The sequence below is a fragment of the Ursus arctos genome, unplaced genomic scaffold, assembly GCF_023065955.2.
Source record: "Ursus arctos isolate Adak ecotype North America unplaced genomic scaffold, UrsArc2.0 scaffold_10, whole genome shotgun sequence".
Taxonomy (NCBI): domain Eukaryota; kingdom Metazoa; phylum Chordata; class Mammalia; order Carnivora; family Ursidae; genus Ursus; species Ursus arctos.
This window is the reverse complement of record NW_026622764.1, coordinates 25,047,883-25,061,500: the sequence shown is the minus strand read 5'-3', so window position 1 is coordinate 25,061,500 and position 13,618 is coordinate 25,047,883. Positions and strand designations below refer to the sequence as shown.

Here is a 13,618-nt window from a genome sequence, read left to right as displayed (position 1 = left end):
GTGTTTACTTTGTTTTCTGTTTTAGAGGAGTAATTTCTCATGATGTATCATCAAGTTCACTGATTTTTTCTTGATTGTGTCTAGTCTACTAATAGATCCATAAAACAATTTTCATTCGTTACTGTTTTTGATTTGTAATATCCCATTTGATTCTTTCTTAAAGTTTCTTTCTTTCTTTTTTTTTTTTTTTAGATTTTATTTATTCATTTGAGAGAGAGAGAGAGAGCACAGGCAGGGGGAGCAACAGGCAGAGGGAGAAGCAGGCAGAGTGAGAAGCAGGCTCCCAGCTGAGCATGGAGCCTGATGTGGGGCTCAAACCAAGACGTTGGGATCATGACCTGAGCCAAAGGCAGATGCTTAACTGACTGAGCCACCCAGGTGCCCCTTTCTTAAAGTTTCTAATTTCATCTGATATCCATCTGATCTTATATATCATATTTCTTTTCTATTAAAGCCTTTAACATTATCCATCGTTATTTTCAGCTTCTTTTCTGATAATTCCAACATATGAGTCATTTTTTATTCTGGTTCTAATTATCATTTCTTGCCTTTTGACTCCATTTTTTGCTTTGCCTTATGATAAGCCTGATATTTTACTTTATTATTATTATTTTTGGAAAGCTGTGAATGTTTATGACACAGGAGATACTGAGGTCAACATATGGACTGCTAAGAGAAAAACACGAGTTTTCTTCATGGGTGTTCTTCTTGGCTTCTGTGTTAGGATTTTCTTACTGTATTTAGAAGATTGGATGTGTTTAAATATTATTGCTGTGGTTACCAGAGGTAAAGTTTATTGTTAAAATGGACACCAAAGGATTTAAATTCCTCTGGTACAACCTTGTTTTCATCTCCCACTTGACTCTGTGTCTTCCCTTTGTGTTTCTTCGTAGTGAGAATCCGTCTCTTGAGCACTTCCTACTCTATCCCCTGCTATTTTTATACAAGGCTTGTTAGTATCATTAAAATGGAGTAGCAGAGGGGAAAGTTCTCTGATTTTCTCCTTTAACTTTTCACAGAGACATGTACTACAACCTGTTTCAGCATTTAACTTTCATAAGAATTCCCCTACTCCAGTAGTAGACTTCCTTTGTCCCCTTCCTGATTTTTCTCCTTGCTGCTGTGTGTGTTCACCAGTGTCCTTAGGCTAAGGTTTTGCCTGCCTTCCCCTTTACCCAGATAATTAAGGCTTTGTTACCTAGGAGCTAGAGGTATGTGGTCTGGGCAGAAATTCAGTCTCCCTTCCCTTCCATCAGCTGTGATGAGATTCAACCAATTTCCTCCAATACAGGCTTTGATGAATGTCCCCTGTATATTAAATCTTTAATGAGAGAGAGAGAAATTGTTGTAAACACATTTTATATGTGATTTCTTTTCCCCTTTACCAGCCATCACCATAGGGGTGGCTTTCGCTGTATTCTTTTTGATCCTCCCCTCGACAACCTGTTGGAGTTTCTACAGAAAAAGTTTGTGAGATGACAAGAACTGCCCTATGACTCTTGTCTCCCAGGGCTTCACATGTCCACAATAGCTAACACTTATAATCACCCATAAGCAATTCATTAAAAAAAAAATCTAGTTTAATCTCCCTGCTGGCTTCCATGGCTTTTGGTTGGGCATGACTCTGAGTAAATGCTTCGGCCCTATTTTTGCCTGCATGTATCTGTGTCTAAATTCTAGGGTAGTGGTAGTTTCTGTGGCATCATCTTTTTCTAATGGGGTGAAGCAAATCATTGGTTTTTTAATTAACCTACTTTTTTTTTCTTTTTCTTGTTAGGATCAGAAAAACTTCTTTCCAGCTTATCAGTTCTCCAGGTTACAACCACAAGTTAGATTTTTCACTCATTGAAGAGTTAAGGATTTTATCATAAAAAACCAATGAGAGGTTCCCAAGAATCTTTTATCAACTTAGTGTCATGATGATGTTTGTGTTTTTCAAACATGTCTCTAGGTGCAGCTTGTGAAGGTTTATAAGTGAGTCAATTATAGATATCAAAAGTTTACATATAAGACAATTGCAATGGTCAGGTTGAGAGATGTTGGGGGTTTGGAAGGAATAATAGTGGAAAGAATGTATTTGGAATAATAAGTATATATTGAAGAGATATATGATGTATTTTGGAAATATAATTTAAAAAACCCTTTCTGGTAGATTGTCTATGGAGAATGAAGGAGAATGGGATGATAAAGAGTTCGATTTTCTGTGTCTAAATTGGTAGTATTTGCAAAGATAGTAAGACTAGAGAACTAGTCTTGGGATACAGGATATGATTAGTTCTTTTACCAAATATTTTTGGGTTGATTGCTTCCACACAGAAGATAGAATTTTATTTTTCTAATCCTTGGTTGAAGCCAACATAGGTGATATTTTCAGACCAGGTATTTAATTGCTGGTGGGAAGCACTCTAGAGCTCTCTTTTCACTGGAACTGCTATTGGTCAAGTTTAAGTTTGTGGCTGCTCTGTGAACCTAGATTCCCGAGTAACTATGATTTACAGTACTGTCTCTTGACCCTCAATGTACAAGTATTGTGAGAAAGAAATCAGAGTTTGTCATTTTAAGCTACTGAGATTAAGGATGTTTCTCCCTGTGTAATAGCATAACCTAATCTATGCTGACTTGTCAAGGGGAAAAGTCAATAGTTTAGATTTGAACATTTTAACTTTGAGTTATGGAAATACCTAACTTGCAGTTGGATAACTGAGTGCAAAGATTAGAATGGAGGCATGAGTTGAAAACAAATTAGAGAATCATCTGCATATGGAAGATACTTAATACCATGAGTATAGTGGATGTTGCCTAATTAGTTTAGAAAGACAAGAGGCAGGATCTTCAAATATTTAAGAATCCATATTTAAAGACAAGGTATCCGATAAGAAGATGATAAAGATTATATTTTGATGATCTAGAGGTGAGAACAGAGAGTATTTTAGAAAGGTGGAAACAGCCAGCAAAGCATGTTTTGCTGAAAATGTCAAAAAAGTAAGAATTAAATATATCACTTGAATTTCATAGCATTTGTTACCTTATAGAAAGTAGTTTTAGAGACAAAGGAATAAGCAAAATGAATAAGACAAAGAAGGTGAGAAATTCCATTCTCTGACATCAACCATATTAGACACTAATTAATATATATGTATATTTATATTATATTTCTTTGTATAAGTGCATTTATATTTATATCACATACATGTGTGTAAATTTACATACACATATATATATATAAGTACACCCAAATGTGTACATTCCTCTGTGCACGTAAACTTATATGTGTTTATATATGTGTATATATATAAACACATGCATAAAAAAACTATTGACTGATTTTTTTCATAATTGCATATTTTCCTATATTCTTTGTACAATACATAGAAATTTGAATTTCTTTGCCCAAGTTACCCAAGTAGGAAGTAGTAGAGTAGGAAAATAAGTTCAAAAAATCTACTTTTTTGAAAAATGGTGATTTTGTTGCAGTAATTTATGTTTAAGTTTATGACTGTCATTTATTTTATCTTTTTCTCTCCTTTCTACTTTTTTTACTTTGCTTTATGAAATACTTATGATCTATAGTTTGCATTGCTCAGTGGTTTCCTATACCCTTTGCAATGATTTTAAAATTATAGTTTATCTTTAGTTATTGATTTATTCTTATATTTTACATTTCTTATATTCTCATGATTATCAGTATCATAACTGAATCCGTTTGTTTTGACTTGATGTGTAGAAGATGAAGAATATACTTTTGGTAGTAAATTCAATCTTATTTATAAAAACTATCTCTTGGGGCACCAAGATGGTTCAGTCAGTTAAGCATCCAACTATTTTGGCTCAGGTCATGATCTCAGGGCCATAAGATCGAGCCCCATGTCAGGCTTGGTGCTCAGCATGGAGTCTGCTTGAGATTCTCTCTCTCACTTTCCCTCTCTCTCTCTCATTAAATAAATAAAATCTTTAGAAAAAATAAACAAAAACATTCTCATACAGTCTTTAATACCACTTTAAAGACTAGTTATATATCTGTGTGTGTATATTCTAAAATATATTTGGAAGCTTAATTTATTGTTATTTATGTTAACTCCTAAGAACCTTATGGTACTATAACTAAAAGAAGAGATCTTATTTTTATTTATTTATTTATTTATTAGACAGAGAGAGACAGCCAGTGAGAGAGGGAACACAAGCAGGGGGAGTGGGAGAGGAAGAAGCAGGCTCCTAGTGGAGGAGCCCAATGTGGGGCTCGATCCCGGAATGCCAGGATCACGCCCTGAGCCGAAGGCAGACGCTTAACGACTGCGCCACTCAGGCGCCACTAGATCCTTATTTTTGACAGTATTGGTTAAGTATTTACTCAAGAGCTACATTTAATGTAATTGTACATTGTTTCCTCATGTATATGCACTTATATTTACATGTATCTTTGTATATATATTTAAAGTTTGCGACTGAATATTTGAGCATGTATTTTGATTGCTTTTAACATGAATAACAACTGGGTTCAATATAAATTTAGGGCCCAACAACTTTTTATGTCAAAAGCTCCTTATTGTATTGCTTTCTTTTTTTAGTAAGTTTTGAGGCAAAAATTATTTTTATTTCTTCATAAATCATTTTGATAATTGGTATCGAATTTTTAGGAATTAGATCTCGTCATTTAAAAGTCATTTCTTTTACAATATGCTTTATTTTACATTAATTTTCATTGATTTTTGAGTTGATTATTTTTAGATTTTCTTTTATCATAGAATTCTGTGTCAATACCACTTACTTCCTAGTCTACCTTAATGCAATATATAATTCATATTTGGATGTGAGTATTATCGCCTCTCTGTCATTTCATATGTCTCTCTAGGTTGAACATCTAGTTCATGGTGCAGATTTTCTAATTTCCACATATTTGCAAGTAGCAGCATTCCTAAAATTTATGCCAGTACATAACTAGCATTTCCCATATTCCCATTTACTATGTATTTTCTTCACTTTCATGTAAGCTCTCAACTGCATTGTTCTAATGTCTACAGTTCTATTGACAGTCTGTTTAAGGCAATGTACAACTTTACTACTGTTTCCCTTCTTAAAGTTCTTCCAGCCTCCACTCACTGCCTTGTCCCAAAGCCACTCATATATTAGGCAGCAACCTGTTTCATGGTAATAAAATCTGCATTGTTGTCTATTGATCCACAGGGCTTTTAACAACAAATATTTATTATCTCACATTTTCTTTGGGTCAGGGCTACAGAAGTGACTTAGTTGGGTGTCTCTGACTCAAGAGCAACCAGAAGTAGAAGTCAAGCTGTCAACTGCAGGTCTATCTGAAAGTGTGATTGCTGAGGGATCAACAAGCTCATTCACATAGTCAATGACAGGCCTTGTTCCTTTGCCACATGGTTCTCTCCAAAGTGCTAGTTCACAACACAGTATTCCTTAGGGTGAGTAATTGAAAAGAGACTGAGAGAGTGAGCACAGTCAAGATAAAACTGCAGCCTTTTATAACCTAATCTTGGTAGTAACACCCCATTACTTCTGTCATATTATATTCATTAGAAGCAAGTCACTAAGTCCAGTCAGTACTCAAGGGGACAGGATTAAATGAAGTTGTGAATACCAGTCAATAGAAATCACTGGGGGCTATTTTAGAAGCTGCTTTGACAAAAAGAAATTTCAGGGCGCACCTGGGTAGCGCAGTCGTTAAGCGTCTGCCTTCGGCTCAAGGCGTGATCCCGGCGTTCTGGGATCGAGTCCCACATCGGGCTCCTCCGCTGGGAGCCTGCCTCTCTGTCTCCCACTCATCCTGCTTGTGTTCCCTCTCTTGCTGGCTGTCTCTCTCTTAAATAAAAATAAATTCTTAAAAAAAAAAAAAAGAAATTTCAGATCATACAGATACTCTTTATATCAGGAGTCAGTGAAAGAGAAACAGTATTTGTTTAGATATTATTTATATAAAACAAATTTATTCTTTTTTTAGTTAATCAAGTAAAACTATGCCAGTAATTATTTATCAGTTCCAGAATACAGCAAATATAGGATAAAGAAATCCATCAAATAATTTGATGTTGTGAAGGCTTGCAGTTGCAAAATGACTTAATTTCATATATATTATGTATGCTTATTGGTATTTTATAGAGAAGTAAGTAGAGTTTACATTAGTGATGGCTAGCCAAATTCTGTGTTAGATAGGCCTAGTGTATACTAGAAAGCAAGCAAGGAAGAAATGCATGAGTAAGCTACTAATTGTCTTCTATTTGTTTGAAGTATTTAAACTGAACATTTTCTACCATGGTGAGTTCAGTTGTATGACTGCACTATGTACTAAGTTAAAGCATATTTCCATGAAGTTATAATTGAATTGATCCAATTCATTATAATCATCAAAAAGTCTGTTGGTTTCCTAGGTAGTAGCCACTTCCCTTGGCTTAATATAATTTGCTAATTTAATTAATGAACAAGCTAATATTATTGTTTTTCCATCAGACTTCTGGTAAAATATATAAAAAACATTTCTCAGTCTAACTATTTTGATACCTTTAAATATATTTCTTGAGGTTGACTGGGTCACTTGATTACTACGATTTGGGTGTGACCCTTCTCTACACATTCTACAGTTTATTAAGCATGTTGATGAGAATACCATGTGAGATGGTGCCAAAAGGTCTTAGTAAAATACAGATTTGTTAGATTTTTTTCTTTCCTCTTATCTAAGAAGCCTGTCATCCTGTCATCATGCATGAGCAATGCTTTCAATTTGAACAAATTTGAGATAGGAAGAACAAATATGCTGCCAGTAGCCATACTTCATAAAAGCTTGACTAATGCTTAATGCTGAATATAGTGGAAGGATTGCTGACATGAACTATTTTCACCTTGTGGAATTTAATTCTTCTTCTACTTATTTTTTTGTGTGTGCATGTCCTTAGTGGAGACTGAGAATGAAATCTTCACCCATAGCATTCAAAATTTACGGTTCCCTAAGCAAAAGGTTTTGACCATAAATTTTTTCCTCATTACGCTTTCTATTCCAATATCCTGGTCACTTACATCTATGAATTCATTATGCTTTCAGTATGACGCATATTGGTGTTCTTGTTTGACAGCTATAGATGACAGATGAGGACATTCTGGAGACCATTCAAGGGCTGATGCCCTTGGGTGAGGATGAGGTGGATGGCTAGCAGCATGTGGAAACTAGTTTATATTTCTATTGAAGACCATGGAAATAATCACTAACCTATCTTCATAAATACCCCACTTCCCACCATTGTAATGCACAAGCTGATAACTAATATAACATACACTTATTCTTCAGCAGAACATCTAACAAGTAAAGAAAAAACAAAACAAAACAAAAAATGACATTCCAAGTTTTTAATTATTTCATCTTCACTCAAGTTAGAGGACTTACCAAATAAGACAGAGAAGAGTCTCTGCATTGCTAAAAGTCTCATCAGAAAGTTTATCTGAAAATAGTATTGGCAATACTCAGTAATACATTCCTTTATTAAAATATGTTACTTAATGTTTATTTTTTTTAAGTTATAAAAAAAATTATCTCAGGAAAGCATTAGCCTTTTATGGATGGCTTTTTTTTAGATTTTATATAGACTGATCATATCTCAATAATCCTTTTCTTTAAAACATACTTAGTCAATACTTTTGCAGTTTCAGTGCACTTATTTATAGACCTTCCTTGACTTATGGTACTGTCAGATAACTTTAAACCTGCTTTCATTTTTATGCTACCATTTTCCTAACAAAATTTTTCATCATAGTTAGAATTATTCCAATAATTAATTGCTATGCTTAAATAAATATCTGTGTTTGCTGTACCTGTATGAATAGCACATGATCTTTTATTAGTTTACGGTATCACTGGGAAAAGAACCATCCGTAGTCTCTAAACTACCAGAGGAAATATTGCAAGCTAGTAGCCAACAAATCATGAGTGATGAATTCTATTTTTATGAAGTTATATTAAAATAATGACTATGATTTCATAATTTCTTTGCCCAATTTCTTGTCTAAAAATAATGTAAATAGAAGAGCTGATATGTTGAAAAATGTTAATAGTGATTTCAAAGAGAATTTTAAAGAGTGGCTTATAAAAAAACAAAAAACAAATAACATAACTGAAAGTAAATATCCTTGCCAGAAAGGTCGTTTATTGCTATAGGTAACAGCAATTTTACATATGTTAATAGAAGAGATATTATTTTATTATAAATATTTTATTTATTTGCTTAGCATCAGCTATGAGTTATACAAAATACTAAGTTAAAATTTATATTTAATATAATTAAAATGAAATTAACTTACCCCAAATTCTCTAAAGAATTTGAATTTGGAGGGCACCTGGGTGGCTCAGTTGGTTAAGTGTCTGACTCTTGATTTCCGCTCAGGTCATGATCTCAGTGTCCTGGGATCAAGCCCCTTGTCGGGCTCTGCACTCAGTGTGGAGTCTGCTTGGGATTCTGTCTCTCCCTCTCCCTCTGTCCCTCCCCTAGCTCATGCTCTCTCTCTCTAAAATAAATAAAATCTTCAAAAAAAAAAAAAAAGAATTGGGATTTGGGGATAGAAGATGTAATATAGCTATTACGTATTTTAGAAAATATATTCAGGGGTGCCTGGGTGGCGCAGTCGTTGAGCATCTGCCTTCGGCTCAGGGCGTGATCCCAGCATTCTGGGATCGAGCCCCACATCAGGCTCCTCCACTAGGAGCCTGCTTCTTCCTCTCACACTCCCCCCTGGTGTGTTCCCTCTCTCACTGGCTGTCTCTCTGTCAAATAAATAAATAAAATCTTTAAAAAATATACATATAAGTATAAAATATATATATATATATATATATATACACATATATATATGTATATATATTCAATGCAAATGCTGTTTACATAAGGAGGGCTAGTAATAAAATTACATCAACCTGGGCTCTGTCAGTAGGAAAAATAAACTTCAGATAAATAAAGCTAATAATTTTTAATCAAGTAGAAGAAACAAGGCAGAATGAGGACGTTTATTATAATTCAGTGGCTTTTAACTCTTTCACTAGGACCTAGGATTTGGACCTCAAATTTGACTTCCTTAATCCTGTAACTTAGAAGTTCACATTGCAGAATAGTTAATTGTTTTCATGGTGAATATTCTCAAATCTGGATCTTGAAATGATGGAAACAATCAATAACTGGTTATTCTAGGTTCTCATTTGAATCAATATTCTTTCTATCACTATTAATAATATAGTAAAAACCAACTGTGGTCAAAGTTTTAAAAAGATAAGCCATTACTTCTGCTATCCTTACTGCTAAAAATTTTGAGGAAGTTTTTTTGAAAGAAATATTTCCTTTTCTCAGTAGAATCTACTATCTGTTATCTATAGTGACAGACTAAAATTGAGCTTTTGAAAAACATTGGTCACCTTGAAAAGTTTTATAAAATATACAATCATACACCAAAAACTACTAGATTTAAGAAAAACTGATTCTAAAAATGTATTTAATGAAATTCAATGAAAAACTAAAATTGACTCATACAGATGATTAATATCGTTTAAATGGTTTGTATTATAGTCCATTATTAAGTAAATAACATGGTATTCACTTTGAGTTTATAATCTGACATATGAAAGCATGACTTTCTTAACTTAGAGAAATACTCAATAAAAGAGAGATACCCTGTTCCCAAACCACACACATTTTAACTTACTTTTTTGATTTGAATGAAGAGGGTCATTTTAAAGAAAATAAAAAGTTGAATAATTCTCCACTGTGCTTGATGTAGTTAGAACTGCTTCATAATTTTGAAGAATAGCTGAGTCACATATATCCCCCAAGAAAGTATTTCTAAGAAAAGCCAAACAGGGTAAAGTTAATTCATGCATTTTAATACAAGAACAAAACAAAGTGAGAAAAAAATTAAATATGCTCAAAATAGATCTTTAAAAAAAATAGAGTGGATCTGCATGATTTTTAACAGCTCTCAATAGTATTAAAAATCCTCAATTTTTAATAGACGGTTTTCAGTATTATTTTATGATTGATAACATAAAACAGGCTAAAAACTAGCCATTAATAAAACACGTATGTATGAGAAAACACTAACATATACAGATACCATTATTAAGGTTACTTATATAAATATTTAAAATATATTGGAAGGCCATACCATAAACAATTAAGCTTACAGAATAATTTTTGTGCATGTGTTAACTAAATTATCTGTAATATACTGCCTATAATATTTAAAAAGTCTATGATAATCACTAAGAAAAAGACAAACTAATAGAAAAATGAGTGATATGAAAAAATGATCAATACATATGTGAAAAGTTGTTCTCATTAGTAGTGAATATAACACATTTTTCATAAGTTAAGGTATTGGCAATTTTTTTTAATATACTCACAGGACTTATTTATTTTCTAACTGGAAGTTTATAACTTTTGGCCCCCTTCACCCACTTTTTAAAAATTTTAATTCAGTTAATTAACATATAATTATTATTGGTTTCAGAGGTACAAATCTGTGATTCATCAGTTTTCTATAATACCCAGTGCTGATTATATCACATACCCTCCTTAATGTCCATCACCCAGTTACCCCATCCCTCCACCCCTTCCCTCCAGCAACCCTCAGTTTGTTTCCTATGATTAGGAGTCTCATGGTTTGTCTCCCTGTCTGGTTTCGTTTTGTTTTATTTTTTCCTCTCTTCCCCTATGTTCTTCTGTTTTGTTTCTTAAATTCCGCATATCAGTGAGATCGTATGATAATTAGCAATTAAAAAAAAAAAAAACTCTCCCTCTCTCTTTTTCTCTTATCTGCTTGTCTCTCCATCCAGCCAATTTTCAGGCAGTTTCTAATGCTAATGAATATGGAGATGAAGTGGGAAATGTATTCTCATAGACTCCTACTAGAAATAAGAATAGTAACAAGCTTTTTAGAAAGCCATCTGGAAATGACTAATTAAAACATATAATTTGGCATCTTTGTCTTGTATTTTATTTCTTAGTTATAAAAACATTTGTATATAAGTATATTTAGTATAAACTCTCATTATATCAATTTAGCTTAATCTCATTAAATATCACTTATTTGACTACAGATAGCACATGCATGTTTAAAGAAGACAGGATGTTTTGGAATTCTTCACATTCTCTGAGGATGATTTAAAATGAAATTTTCAAATTTGTCATGTTAAAATTTCATAAGGAGAAAAACTAAAATCATGTGTTACAGCATCCATTATGACATCTTTAACCTAAATTATTATTTTAGAGTGTGAAGAAACAAAAAAATGTTGGAAAAGTTAACCTGCCCAAAAGACATTTTGTCCTTTAAATCAAACTAAACTTCAAGGCAAAAAAATTCCAAAGCCAAAAAAGAATTATTTAAAATATAGCCCATAATATATTTTTTATTAAGTAAAACTAAAAACTTACACAAAAAGCTTGCCAAAAGAAATAGTATAAACTGCCAATATTTTACCAGTTATAGAAGATGTTTATAATTTGTCCAAGTCATGAATATTGGGAATAAAAGACCCTACAGAAAAATTATTTTCCAAGATAATTTTCTATATCATAATAACTAGAGATATTAATAAATTGCTACCTCTAAATAAAGTAATTCTGATATTCAGACATCCAAACATTTAAATGTTTATATCATAGTAGACAAAATAATCTATTAAAACGAGACTCTTTATTTGTTACTATGTGGTTTTAATCTGTGACACAGTATAGTGAATCTACCTAAAAGAAATATTTATAGAATGCAAAATTAGTGAACAACAATTTCATGCAGTTGTCTTTGACAATTCCAGGAACACAAAGATAAGTGTGATTTAGGAATGTGAACGTACGATTATTTACTCAATTACTTTATTTACTTATTTAGTTTTAGAAAATAATTTTACTACAAAGGATTGTAGTAGAATTATTGGTATTAAGAATAAAGAAATTGATTTTTGTAATTTTCTTCAGCCATAATTAATATATAAGATACAAACACATTTTCAAACCACATAATGATTTTACAAGATGTTCCAAAGAGGTAAGAGTATACATTTCAAAAGTCTTCTTCAAGAACAAGAGAAACTTTAATAATGAGCTATTTGATTAACAATACCAATATAATAAGACTTATTAACAACCAACGGTCACTTTCAACAAGAGTTTGTTGTTTGCTAACTGCAGAAAATTAACCAAGCACATTGCCTTGAAAATAGAATAATTTCTGAGTTCTATTTGCTATGTGGTCCTCACATCATTCTACTCTGGACAGAATGCTGTAACTGGTGTGCAGCTGTTCAGTGGCGATATTAAAAGTATTTAATATTACATGCAGAAATGGCCCCAATAATAAGAAAAAGGCCATAGTGCTAAATCAAATCAGTTACTAGGTCTTAAGGAATCATGGGTAAGAACTCAAAGTTAAGGAAAATGGAGGATTTTTCAACTCAAGGTAAGAAGTATTTTCACTATTTTAAAAATGGAAGAGTCAACACAATTCCAACTCGAACATTAATTTGCAAACCTGAGACTACAAAATAAATTATTTTATTCTGAAATCCAATTATTTTGATATTGTTACATTTCTAAGTCTCAGGTTTAAAGGGAAATTTTCACTCAAGTGAAAGTCTGAAGAATTTCTCATCCTAATAATATTAGAAACATAAATATACAGGAGGGTAAAAATTTTAAATCTTTTTAATAATGTACACATTAAAATAAGCTTCACTTTTTAAATTTCATGATCAAAATTATCTGAAATTTGTCAACATAATTTTTAATTCAGAAGTTGTATGAAATGTGTCTTTACTTACAGTACTATCAACAGCAGCTGCAGTTATCCCCTCATAGCAAAATTAGCCAAAAATATCTTTCCAATCTACCATAAACTGATATTTGTCTACCAAGTACTGATAAATTCTGCATCAGTGTAGGAGCTAAAGGTGCTAAGAAATTAATATTCCTGTGACATTATGCTCCAAATTTTAAAATTTTAAAAATAAAAGCAATAATTAATATGTTTAATAAAATTCAGATTTAGTCATCTGCTTCAGCCATTTATTCTCTGACTTATGCCTCAGCCTCTGCTGAAATTAAAAATCAGTCATTTGCTGATTTGCAATACACTATGTATATTTTGCGCACCCTTATTTTCCCATGGTGTATTTTTAAGAAACTGATTCAAAATATAGAGAAATGTATAAAATACAACTTACTTTTAAATAAAAAATGACAATAATCCCAAATGTGCATGCATTTGTGTATATATGTATACAACACACACACACGCACACGCACACGCACACACATACATGAGAGCCATGGAAATGTACTGACCTTATGTCTCTTAAGGAGAGAATCTGCTGAGAGGACTGCAGTTAGCTTACAATATCCAGTATCTGCACTCTCAGCATTTTACTGCAGTGTTTGTGCTTTGGCCACAATCTCCCCAGACTGCCCCAATCAATGACTCAGTATATCCCATGATATGGGAATCTTCTAACAGGCTGTTTTCTCTTGGCTTCTCATAGTCCCAGCTGGGATTTTCTCAGAGCTGCCTTTCAGTGTGAGACTCTGTCCAGTCCTCCATCCTCTTAACTCTTTTTTCACAGATACCAGTG

General features: G+C 32.7%; 1 long non-coding RNA gene across 1 annotated transcript in view; it reads right to left on the bottom strand.

The window, feature by feature from the left end:
• Positions 1-13,416, bottom strand: part of LOC130542875 (uncharacterized) — a 33,812-nt gene extending 20,396 nt beyond the window's left edge. The window contains exons 1-4 of the long non-coding RNA XR_008957749.1: positions 13,335-13,416; positions 9,697-9,833; positions 7,397-7,451; positions 5,670-5,841 (exon numbers count right to left, since the gene is read on the bottom strand). This is a non-coding gene — a long non-coding RNA (uncharacterized LOC130542875). The remainder of the gene's footprint in view (positions 1-5,669; positions 5,842-7,396; positions 7,452-9,696; positions 9,834-13,334) is intronic.
• Between the last annotated feature and the right edge of the window lie 202 nt (positions 13,417-13,618).